This window comes from Gorilla gorilla, chromosome 10 (genome assembly GCF_029281585.2).
Source record: "Gorilla gorilla gorilla isolate KB3781 chromosome 10, NHGRI_mGorGor1-v2.1_pri, whole genome shotgun sequence".
Classification (NCBI taxonomy): domain Eukaryota; kingdom Metazoa; phylum Chordata; class Mammalia; order Primates; family Hominidae; genus Gorilla; species Gorilla gorilla.
The window spans coordinates 119769616-119782933 of record NC_073234.2 but is presented as its reverse complement, the minus strand read 5'-3'; the positions used below and the strand labels follow the sequence as shown (position 1 = coordinate 119782933).

General features: G+C 45.0%; 1 protein-coding gene across 1 annotated transcript in view; it reads right to left on the bottom strand.

The window, feature by feature from the left end:
* Nucleotides 1-13318, bottom strand: part of TXNRD1 (thioredoxin reductase 1) — a 152911-nt gene that overhangs the window by 4636 nt on the left and 134957 nt on the right. The window lies entirely within an intron of this gene.

The window sequence follows — 13318 nt, the reverse complement described above, 5'->3', positions numbered from 1 at the left end:
TTGTATTTTTTTAGTAGAGATGGGGTTTCACCATGTTGGCCAGGCTGGTCTCTAACTTCTGACCTTGTGATCCGCCCATCTCAGCCTCCCAAAGTGCTGGAATTACAGGCGTGAGGCACTGCACCTGGCTGCACATTCTAATCTTTAAGTCATCTGAACACTTGGGCAAGAGCACAATCCAAACACCCTCAATGAAACAGGGGCCCTGGAACATGAGCCACTATTGCCATCTTGGCTATCCCCGAGCAGTTAGCAATGCCAGAAAGTCCCACATCCCCATGGTCAGGAGTGGGTCTTTCCACCTGAGATTGCTTTGTACAAGTGTGACATTTGATCACTGTATAAATACTGGAGCCTTAGCATCCTTGAAGTCACTTAGCTTCCCTGAGCCTCTATGCCTCCCTTTGGACATTAAGGCTGGGAAGGCTGCTCCTTTTGTGCTGGACAGAATGGGTCCTTGTGGCATCTTTCCTCCAGCTCAAAGATCCATCGTCCTCCTCATCATGAATGCACAAGTGCATCTAGAAACAATATGCTGAGCGATACCATGAGCCAGGCATCCTTGGAGATGTCACTCCTTTCTGAATCCCACAGGGACTTTTAGGCGTCATGGCCCTCTTTGGAGCTCTGATAGAGATCAGCCATCATCTCCCTGGAAAATATACATGAGCACAGGATTTTGCATAAGGTTTCAGAGGCTTCACAGGGGACCCCTTTGGGAGTGAGCGAACCAGGTGAGGAATATTTGGCTGGAGGCCTCTAAGACTGCTTTCAGTTCCAACTTCTGTTCCTGGAGCAATGGTGGCCTCGTGGGGGAAACCCTGAGTCGGAGACCTGGGAGAGAGGGCGACTGAAGATGGAAACTGAGACGGCATGAATAGCACCATCGCAGGGTGGGAAAGAGTCCCTCACGAGCTGTCAGCTTTTCTGTTACCTCAACTGGATGCGAAAGCCCCTTTACCATCTCCCTCTGCTGGCGAATGCTCCGCAGCAGAGAGAAGCCTCAGGTTTAGCAACTTCAGCTGGCAACAGCGTCTGGCCAGAATCTAATGCCAATGTTTTGTTTTCACATCTTTTCTTCCCCAAATTCTTTGTTTTTATTGAATTCCAAAAGCCAAAAAAAGTATAAATGGAAATACACAGGAATGTTCCTTAAAAGTGGGCCCCACCCCTGCCCCTAGCCGTGGGTTCTTCTCCCCACAGGTAATCACTATGCACCTCTTCTATGTCCTTCCAGAAATACCTTATGCGTATGCAAGCTACAGAAATAGGTGTTTTTGCATTTATTTTAAAAATTAGTCTGTATGGAAAATGAGACTGGTTTCCATTTATGGTTTCAATCTATGGGTGTCTTTTAAAATAAATGTGTTTTCATTTAAAAGAAGTAGGAATCGCTTTGATGTGCAGCGTTAGTAAATACAGTGATGACAAAATGTATGATCGAGGCATGTGATGACACAGACCAAGAGCTGCGAAGCCCACGGGCATCTGCTCCCAGTTCTGCTCTCCGCAGTGGGGGAGGTTGGAAGGTCTTCCGTTTAGATCCAGGCCCCCTGCTTAAGAGCAGCCCCTGACAATTTCCCTTCTTCACCTAGGAAGGACAGAAAGACCCAGTTTGGAGGCAGAGACCCTGACCAAAAAGGCTCCCAGCCATTGAAGGCATCTGTAGATGGGACTTGGCCAGAATATCAGAAGCGTCTGGGGCCTCTCTGTCTCTATTGCTACATCCAAGGGAATGGCGGTTCAGGTCAGGTCATACCTGATGTGTATTTGCATCCAGAAAGAACATATCACCTGGATGCCGTCCCTCCCCATGCTGCATGGGGGGCGTGGGTGCAGGTGTGTACAATACACATACGTGTGTGCCTGTGAGCCCAGGGTGTGAGCCTCAGTAAAGGAGAGGAGAAGCTGCAGAAACAAAGCAGTGACTCAAAACTCCCTGTCTCAGCACAGCACTGATCTCTCCAGAAGCAGCATTTAATAGTTATGCATAAAACATGAATACTTATGCATGAATGAATTTTATTATAAATACAATTAATGATCTCGTTCTCAGATACAACACCTCAGGAATCTAATGAACAAAGTTTACAGAGAGTCACATATCACTCTCTATAACTACATTCAGATTTCAGGAGAGTGCGTGAGGCAGGACAGGCAAGCCCTGAAATTGGGGCTTAGCCCAGGAAGGTTCTTGGCTTCACTCAGGAAAGAATTCAAGAGCAAGCCAGTGGTAGAAGAAAACAGCTTTACTGAGGCAGCAGTGTTACAGCTCCATGTCTGCTCCCACAGAGCAGGCTACCCCACAGGCAGTGTGCTCAGAGTAGCAGCTCAGAGGTCGTTCTGCAGTCATATTTATACCTACTTTTTACATGCAAATTAAGAGGCAGGTTATTCAGAAATTTCTAGAAAAGGAATGGTAACTTCCAGGTGTTGCCATGGCAATGGTAAACTGGCATGGCACTGGTGGGTGTGTCATATGGAGAGGTGCTTTTGCCCCTCCCCTGTTTCAGCCAGTCTCCAATCTGGTCCGGAGTTTGAGCCCTGCCTCTAGAATAGAGTCCCACCTCCTACCTCATATGCAGACCGTCGAAATCAGCCCACATAACTCAGAAGCACGTACAATTCTTATCAACAGCTTTAGGAGCTGTGTTGAATTCCAAAATGATGAGACAACTTTACCATGGCACAGAACAATTCTGAGATTAATTTCAAAAGGGCAAAATAAAAACACACTCAGAAATGCATGCAACTGCCATAAATAGTCACTGTATATACCACTGATCATCACTTACATAATAACAGGTTTGATTTTCCTAAAGCCACTGGATTCCTGCTCATTCATTGGTTGGAAGGATCATGTGACTCTCCTACCCAGTTGAACTTTGGGGAAACCTACCCGAGCATCTGGCAGAGAGATGTTCACTGGGAGATAAAAGCTCCAAGTTCCAGGCACTACCTTCAAATAAATGTGTGCCTTGCTTCTCAGCAAGCCTTGAGAGGGCTGAGGCCACACCACAGAAAAAATGTGAGTCTTATACATTTGGTAGACACCTATGTAGTTTTTAAAATAGACTTTCTTTTTTAGAGAAGTTTTAAGACCACAGCAATACTGAGCAGAAGGTACGGAGACTTCTATATACTCCCTGCCCACATACATGCACAGCCTCCCCCACTATCAACTTCACCCATCAAAGTGGTCTATTTGTTACAATTGACAAACCTACACTGACACATCATTATCACCCAAAGTCCAGAGTTTACATTAGGGGCCACTCCTGGTGCTGCACATTCTATGGGTTTGCGCAAATGTGTAATGACATGGATCCCCCATTGGAGTATCACACAGAGTAGTTTCACTGCCCTAAAAAAATCTAGTTTTTATATACCAATTTTTTTCCACTGAGGTATATACTACAAGCTTTTTTCTCATATCATTAACTACTTTCTGAAAAACAAGATTTAAATGGCTATATTAGTTGGAGTACAGACTAAGCAGCTATGTCAGAGACCCAAAATTCAGTGTCTTCAAAGAGTAGTCTAAGTAAGACGTTTGTTCTTTCCCACCCAGCAGATGGAGGTGGGGGTGGAGGATGCTACAGGGTGTGGGTCATCAGGGCCCTGGTTCCTTCCAACTTGTTGCTCAGCATCTGCTTGCTTCTTGACTCATCTGCTTGCTCATGGCTGGCCTCCAGCCCTCCAGAGTGGGTGTCAGGTCATTCACAGATGCAGGGGAAAGAGAAAGTGGAGAGCAAGTGTTTTTCTTACACGGAACATAACACTTTCACATCCATTCTATCCTAGAGCTTAGCCACAGAGCAACTTAGTATCATGGAGGCTGGGAAATTCAGTACATAGCTAGGTGCCCAAGCACATTGCTAAAATCTATGTATGTGTAGAGGTTGGCGGGGGCGGGGGAAGGTTCTACTACCAAAAAGACAAAGGGAAGGACAGAAGAACAATTAGATCTTTCCAATCATTTGGATAAACTGTCTCCCACAGTTGGATATTTCAATTATTTTTCATTTTTCACTAATATAAACACTGTGAACACCCTTATACACCTAGCACCCCCTTTGTGCCAGCCACACTATTCTAAGCACTTCCTGTGTATGTTAACTTGATCCTCACAGCAACTCTGGGAGGTGAGCACAATTATTATCTCTATTTTATGCTAAGAAAACAGAGGTACTGGGGGCTAAGTTATCCTGCTGCAGGGGCTGGGCTTGTAACCACTGCTTGTAGGAAAGCCTGCCTGGGTCAGTGCTCTTTCTCTTCAACACCTCTTTATTTCCATTCACTTCCTATTTCCCTCTCCATAGACGGCCCCTCTGATGCGGTGCATGTGTGCTATTCTGCTCGTAAAACATGTACCATGGTTTCATGGGCATACATTTTTAGTACACAGAAGCGGTTAGAGGGGGCTCGGTCTCTTTTTCTTTCCACTCGCCTCTACCCATGTCATGAGTACTCCCCAAGTACTGCTCCATCATCTTGCATCTGCCACTGCCTACTCATCTATTCCCCAGTGAGGGTCATCAGGATGGAGTTCAATTTCCCCACACTGCACACGGTGCCATAACGGATGTCTTCGTGCACGTTACCTCGGGGATACACAGAATTTCTCTGGGGTTGAGAGCCAGGAGCCGTATTGCTGGGTCATGGGCTACACAGTGCTTGAGGTCTAAACACTGAGCAGCAAACAGTCTCTTCTCCAACCAGCAGGGCCTGACGGTCCCCTCGCCTAGCTCATCATTTGGCATTAACCAGCTTTCTGATGTGTGCAAATCTGATGGCTGTAAAGCAATCTCTCATTATTTTAATTTGCCTTTCTTAATGACTCGCAAGTTTGTACAGCTCTCCTATCCTGGTTGACTTTCGGGTTTTATCTTTGGTGAATAAGCAGTTCAATGTCCTTTGCCCATTTTCTTTTGTGGTTCCTGTCTTCTTGTTGATTCGCCAGAGTTCCTTGAAGTCACCTGGGTCTAAATTCCTTATCAGTTTTAGACACTGAACAGTCCCTTCCCACATGGTCATCTGTCTATTAAACTTTTTCCATGATGGTCTTCGTGAATCAGAACTTCTGGGGCAACTGGCACATCAGTGCTTTGCCTTTTGGTTTGTGCTTGAGACCATGGTTTAAGAAACCCTCACCCACCTCTAGGTCACAGAGGTATTTTCCTATATGTACCATATAAATTTTACGGCTGTACCATATACATTTAGGTCTTCAATATGTTTCAAGTCTGTCTTTGTCATCCAGTGTTAGGTAAGGATCCAGTTTTATAGCTACACACATAGCAAACAAGTTTTCCCAGAATTATCTGCTAAACTGTTTGCCCATCCCCCTTGATTTGCAAGCCCTATAAAATTTTTTAGCTATGTGACCTTATTCACTCAAGCCCATAAACAAAGTGTGTTCCAGTAAAACTGAACACCAAAGTGGCAGCCTGCTGTTCACAGGGATGGACACTAGGAGGCACACCTTCTCTTTTGCTTTGGAGTCACCCCATGCCACAGAAGCCACATAGTGTGAGCCTGGGCAAGTGACTGACTCTGAACTTCCCTTTTTTCATCTAAAAAGTGGGTGTAGGGCCGGGCACAGTGGCTCATGCCTATAATCCCAGCACTTTGGGAGGCTGAGGCGGGTGGATCACTTGAGGTCAGGAGTTCGAGACCAGCCTGACAAACATGGTGAAACTCCGTCTTTGCTAAAAATACAGAATTAGCCGGGCATGGTGGCACAAGCCTGTGATCCCAGCTACTTGGGAGGCTGAGGCAGGAGAATTGCTTGAACCTGGGAGGCAGAGGTTGCGGTGAGCCGAGATCGTGCCATTGCTTTCCAGCCTGGGCAACAAGAGTGAAACTCCATCTCAAAAAAAAAAAAAAGAAAGAAAGAAAGAAAAAAGAAAAGTGAGTGTAACACTAGCTCTAAAGTTCTTATAAGATTAGTGGAGCCACTGCGTGGAGGGCGTTTTGGATGTGCAGTTCTTTCTCTGCCTGCAGCTCTCCTCAGTAACTCCTCTTCTCTTTTCATTTCTTCTCTGGGCCATTTCAAGGCCTTTACTCCTCTACGCACTTGTACTTCCAGAGCCCACATCATTCCAGACATAATGAAATGCATCACTTTCCCACTTTCAATGTACTTCATTTACAGACATAGAGGAATCAGATCTAATTGCATTTGATTGGCATAAGGCAAGTATGTAGGCATTTAAAGATTTGTCCATTGTAATTTTCTTCTGTTGAGTTATTTTCCTTCATATTCTGGAGCATTTTCAAAATGGTTTCAAAGGCTTTTGTAAACACTGGGCCTTTTGCTCATGGCACTTAGTGGGGATGAAACAGCCTCGCCTTCTCTACCTTAGCAACACTAACAGATCTTGTGGATGTCATTCGTTTTTTTGTGTGGATATTGACTCAGAGTCCTCCACTCTCCTCCCTCCTGAGCCCCAGACCACCTTCCTGTCTTCTCATTGGTGGACCCCACTGAGTGCCTGGCCAGGACTTCCAATTGAGGATGAGTAGTGGCCATGAGGATTAAATGTTGCTATGTGCATAGCACTTACAACATAACCCTACTATGCAGGAAGTAAGCATATGAGAAAAATGTGACTATTATTACACGATTTGGTCAGAATGGAGAATGGAAAGGAAGGTTACAGAGACAAGTTAGTAGGCAATTGCAAATCAGAGCAAAAGATAAAGGAAGTCTTTAAAAAGGTGGTTGCCATGTAAAAGATGAGAGACCAAAGAGAATGAAACCTGTGGGACTTCACAGTGTTCTTTCATTCCAATGATGTATAAAGTACCAACAGTGTACTTGGAGCTGCTCTGAGACCTGGGTTGATGGGAAAGCAAGGGAAAGTCTAGTCTTCCAAAGAAGAGTCCAAGGGGGCAAGAGGAGGTGGGAAGACAGCAGCCTCCACACAAAGCTTTGGTCTCCCCACCCCCAAGCTCGGGACAGGCAGTTCAACAACAGAAGCCTAAAAAGTGGCTTATCTGTTGGCCTGAAGCATACAATTACTGCTCCTATTTTACAGAAGAGGAAACTGAGGCCAAGTGAGGTTAAGCACAGATAACTTGGCAAAAACTGCGCTGCTGGAATTCAAACCTGTGTGGCTTGGGAATTTAATCTGCTCAGAGCCCAGCTGTTTATTGGTTCTGCAGGGCCAGGCTTAGGGTGAGGGAATAGGAAACTGAACTCTCAGCGCTGTTAAAGGACCGATCTTGCTCTGGGAGAGCGTGTGCCTCCTTGGATTTTGCGACCGGAAGCCTCAATCTCATCCCAGCCCTGTCCCCGTGTGCCTTCTCTGCTTCCCACTGCCCCAGAACGGTGCCCTGCGTTGGCCTGCATTTGGGCACTTCTCTTTCTGTCTCCATGCCCCTCCAAGCCCCGAACCTGGACTACATCCATGCTTTCGCTTGCCAGGGGTCTGCCTGGAGCGTCCTTTCCTCACCCCTGTGTTTCTAGATCTAAACCTCACCATCCCTCATCATGGACAGGGTCCCCAGGATCCCCAGGGAATCCTCAGGCAGCTCTGTTCCAGTGTGGGCCCCTCCTATAGCTGCAGGTTCCCAGCAGAGCTTATCTCTTTTCTATAAGCATTCATGCCCTGTGGTACTTCATCATTCTTGAGACCTTAAACACCCTTCTGGGCTGATGCTGTGACATTTGTTTAACTGTATCCTGGACTTCATTCTGGAACTCCCGACTCATGTCCAACTGCCCACTCACCATCTCTACTCAGACGTCTCATAAGCATCTCAAACTCAGTGCCCAAAACCCAAGCATCTGATAATTCCCACCCGTCTTCCTATAGTTTTCCCACCTCAGTGAAATGACACTTCCAACCTCAGTCCTTCCAATTCTTCAAGTCCAAAACTCTGGAATCATCCTTGACTCCTCTCTCCCCCCAACCCCACATCCAATTTAACCATAAATTCTACTCTCAAATTAGGTCAGAATGTCCATCCACTGCTACTACCATGGCTTAGGCATCATCTTCTCTCCCTTAGATTACTACAGCGGCCTCCCTGCTGGGCTCCCACCTTCCACCCTTTCCTCACCCTCAGGCTGCCCTCAGCCCAGCCCCAGAGTGCTCCTGAGCACCTGTAAGTTAGAAGCACACCCCTCCTCTGCTCAGAGCCCTCCAATGGCTCCCAATGGTGCCAGTGCAACAAGATCCTAACCACCTGCCCCTCTCTCCCTGTTCTGTCTCCAACCTTGACTCCTTTCCCCACTCAACTCCACCGTACTGGACATTCCTCCAACCTCCCAGACATGTGCTGCCTCAGGGCCTTTGCACTTGCTGACCTCTGTGCCTGGAATGTGCTTTTCCCCAGATATCTGCTTGGCTTTCTCCCTCACTTCCCTTGAGTCTTCAGCCAAATGTCACCTTCTCACTGAGGTCTTCCCTGACCACCTTAATTAAAATTCCACTGCCTATGCCCCACAGCCCTAACCCCGCCTCTGCTTAGATTTTTCTCCATGGCACTAACTTCTATATAGTTTACTTATTTGTGTTAGTTTTGCCTGTTTACCTCCACTATAACATAAGCCTTTCAGGATGAGGATGTCTGATGTTTGTTCACTGCTCAGCTCTACTGCCTAGAAAGGTGCCTGGTGCATAGTATTTGTTGAAGAAATGAAGGAATAACAATTTTTTTACACTCACCCACCTTACCTGACCACACTCACCCTAGAGTTGTGTTTCTTCATTTTGTGCCCGCTGTGCTCTAGACATAAAGGATAGTCCATAATTTTCTTCCTTGACTCTGCTGACTTAGCACGCACTCACCCAGACTGTTTGCTTTTGCAATTATTAGGCAGGTTCTACCTCATTTTCCCGACATACAAGAGGGTATCACCATCGTACACAAAAGGAAGCCAATGGCAAGGACTTCTGATGCCTCACTTGAGGTCTGTAGGATGTGTTTCCCGCATACCTACCACATGTGGACTGCAGGGCCAAGGACGTGTCAGCTTTTTTTTATAAGCAATGTATGCTTTCTTCACACTCTTCAATTTCGCTGCAATCAAAAGTGTGCTTACATGGCTGGGTGTGTTTAAGAATGTAGGAGAATCTACAAAGATGATGATGGGCAGGATGGTGGTGTGGAAAAATAGATAACTGGAAGTTAAAACTGGCTTCTGTGTTTGGCTGTTTAACCTTGACCTTGATGTTGACTCGGTAGCTTTGCCTATTTAGCCCTCAGTTTCTGCATCTGCAAACAGACTTGGAGGAGCTGACCTCCCTTTCCAATCTCAAATACTATGAAATAGTGCTGGATAGATGAACAACTGTACTAAAGGACGTTCACTGGTAAGACCACGCTCACTTTGAGGGCCAAGGGACGCAGAAGCATCCAAGTCTGCTCTGCTCAGCTCCTTGTGAGATCTTGTGGCACAAAAAAGTGCCCAGAAGGCAATGAGTCAACGCATCAGTGAAGTGTATTAGCAGGAAAGGTACTGCAGGGAAACCCTGCTTCCTTGCTATGGAACCTCACGTTTAAAAACTTAATGCATCCCTTTTCCTTTCCTAAATAAAATATTGTAAAATGTTAAAAGTTGAGTGCTGTGATATAAAGGGGGTATAAGGCCTGGCCTACTTGTTCTGTAACCTCCCACTCCAACTCCCACGTATTAATTATCTATTGCTGTGTCAGAAATTACCCCAAAATTTAGTGCATGTTTAACCCATTCCTCGACTTCAGACTGATGTTGGAACCATGGTAGGTGATGGTCAGGAAGGGCCTTCTGCTGTAGCATCTTTCTTTCTAGTCTGGTCTATTTCTGTATGTGAAAACTTGATGGACATATTCCTATTACCTAGTATTCTGCCAATACTCCAAGCTGCACCCTCCACCCCCACCTCTTCTAAGCTGCTTGTTTTAAAAAGTTTATTAAAAATATAGATATTATCCCTTAATAGTTTAAGGTAGAACCAAATAAAAAATATATATAGATAGATAGATAATACTGATAAACAAATGCACAAGTCCTGAGCGACCTTTCAGTCATGGTTGCCCCTTCCTAATCCCATCTTCTATTGTTTGGCTGTGTCCCCACCCAAATCTCATCTTAATTGTAGCTCCCCTAATTCCCACACGTTGCGGGAGGGACCTGGTGGGAGATAATTGAATCATGGGCAGCTTCCCTCATACCGTTCTCGTGGCAGTGAATAAGTCTTACGAGGCCTGATGGTTTTATAAGGGTAGACCCCCTTCACTTGGTTCTCATTCTGTCTTGTCTGCTGCCACGTAAGACGTGCCTTTTGCCTTCTGCCATGATTGTGAAGCCTCCCCCGCCACGTGGAACTGTGAGTCCATTAAACCTTTTTTCTTTATAAATTACCCAGTCTCGGGTATGTCTTTATCGGCAGTGTGAAAACAGACTAATACACCATCCACTGTTCTACCCCTTCATTGGTAACTACTAGCTTCTATTTTATGATCATCATTTTGAATTCTCTTGCTTTCCCTTAGGGTATTACAATTTTATCTCTAAACACTGTATTTCTTAGCTTTGCCTGTCTGTACACATAATGAAATCATATTGCACATACTCCTTTGACTTTTTCACTCAATACTGTTTCTTAGATCTATTTTGTTACATATATCCTGCTGTTAGTCTTCTGTTACATGGACACACCACAACTCATTTGCCCATTCTCATGGTGATGGATATTTGGGCTGCTTCCACGTTTGTTTTTGGGATTTATTTTGTTTTGCAATTAATAACAGTGTTATGAACACTCCTGTACACGTCTTTAGGTACGTAGACAGTGCATTTGTGCTGGGTATACACCTAAGCATGTAACAGCTGGGTCATGAGCTATCCATGCGTTTAATTCTACTGGGTAATGGCCAGTACCATTTTTTGGTTTGGGGGGTTTTTGCTTGCACCTAAATGATGAAAAACTCTATTTTGCATCAAGGTATCTGGAAAATGAAACTGCACTGGGTGCAAATGATAGATGAGGAATGATCTATGTGTGTTAAGTACAAAACTCAATTATACAATTATAGAATTACTATTACTAGTAACAGATACTCCAAATTATCAATGTTTAAGTAGAAGTAAAACATGATTTACCATACTAAAAGGCTAGACGTGACATATGACAGAATTTTAAGCCAGAAGCTATAATGTAGCATCTATGTGTATATTTTAAAAATCAAATATTGGGAAAAAAACAAATATTGAGGAAGAGCTCTGGCCTCAAACACATCTTACCTGAAATCCAACCAGAAAGCCAGTCCATGATCTTTTAGCAATTTAAATTCATTGTATTAAAAAAAATTATGAATGCTAAGTGAATCCAGGGACAAAAAGGGCACCTTTTTTTTTTATTAAAACTACAAAATAAACTGGCTTTGTTAAAACATGTAAAAAAATTTCAAATCATTTTCGAAATGTTTGATATGCTGATCTTCACTGTTTTCCGAAGTGATTGAATAATTTACATCCCCACCAGCAATAATAATAAGCGTTCCAGTTGCTCCATGTCTTTGCCAACACTGGATACTGGCACTCTTAAAATCTGCCATACAATGGGTGTATCACGGCTCTCCACAGAAACAATGGATTTTATATATACGTGTGTACATAAAATACGGAAAGAGATTTTTAGGAGGGATTGGCTCATGTGATTATGGAGCCTGAAAAGTCCCACAGTCCCATCTGCAGGCTGGAGGCCCAGGAGAGTGAGTCATGGAGTTTCAGTCCAAACCTGAAGGCCTGAGACCAGGGAACCAAGGGTGCAAGTCCTAATCTGAGTCTAAAGTCCCAAGAACCAGAGCAGCAAGGTCTGAGGGCAGGAGATGGATCTCCAAGCTCAAGGGCAAAGAGTAAATTCACCTTTCTGCCTTTTGTTTGATTTGGGCCTCAAGGATTAGACAATGCCTACCCACACTGGGGAGGGTGACCCTCTTTACTGTCTCCTGATTCGAATCAGTGTTAATCTCTTTCAGAAACACCCTCACAGAAACATCCAGGAATATTTTACCAGCTCTCTGGGCATCCCTTAGCCCAGTCAAGTTGACACATAAAATTAACCATCCAGGCTGGGGACAGTGGCTCATGCCTGTAATCCTAGCACTTTGGGAAGCCAAGGCAGGGTGATCACTTGAGCCCAGGAGTTCAAGACCAGCCTGGGCAATAGGGCAAAAAACCCCATCTCCACAAAAACTTAAAAAATTAGCTGGGCATGGTGGTGCATGTCTGTAGTCCCAGCTACTTGGGAGGCTGAGGTAGGAGGATGGCTTGAGCCCAGAAGGTCAGAGGCTGCAGCAAGCTGTGTTCGCACCACTGCACTCCAGCCTGGGAGACAGAACAAGACCCTGTCTCAAAGAAAAAAAAAAGTAGCCACTCACAGTGGGTATAAAATGGTATCTCACTTCAGCTTGATTTGCATTTCACTGCAATTTAATTTGCATTTCCCCTCACTAGTGAGGCTGACTTTTTTTCTGTTTAGGCCCTTTCTACTTTCATTAACATTTAAATCAATGGTTCCTGACACAACAGGAAGAAATTAAAAGGCTTCCTATATGGCCATCTCTGATAGTTATGGCTCTACCTGTCAATCCAATTACACCAATGTTCTAAGTGCTTCTGTAGTGCCAGACCTTGTGCTAGAAGCTGTGGGGCACACAGGTAAAGAACCCTCATTATCTAGTGGTGGTGACAGATACACACACTACACTCCATGCAGAGTAATTCAAAGAGCTCTAGAGACAATACAGAGTACCCTGGGAGTACAGGTAGAGAACCAGCTGGAAGTTACACAGAGCAGGTGACCTTTGAGGGAGGCTAGTAGTTATATGGGGACATAGAGCAGGTGTAGCCAGAACAGGCAAGGGAAAGCGCAGGCTAGAGCTGCAGATAACAGGTTCAGGGTCTGGCAGGGGACTGTGGGTCTAGTTACAGGCCTTGGGAAAACCTCAAAGGCTTGAGACAGGGAAGTTCAGGCAATAAGAGCCTGGCTCTAGTGGGAAGTAAACTGGCAGCGGAAAGTCCAGTTAGGAAAGTGTTAGAACATCTCAAGACAAGGTATTTATTAAGCGTGTAGACAGCATTGCTTGACGGCATGTGAAAATGTGAAGTCCCAGGAATTGATGCAGCAGACCTAAAAGCTTCCATTTGTCAGAGATGAATGGGAGGCTGCACTGCGAGGTAACTAAGAGGTAGCGCCTTTGAGGTCACAGACCCAACTCTGGCCTCAAAAATGTGATGCATTAACTGGCTGTGTAATCCTAAGAAAGTGACTTACACTTCTGAGCCCGTTTCTCCATCTATAAATGGGTACAAAAGCAC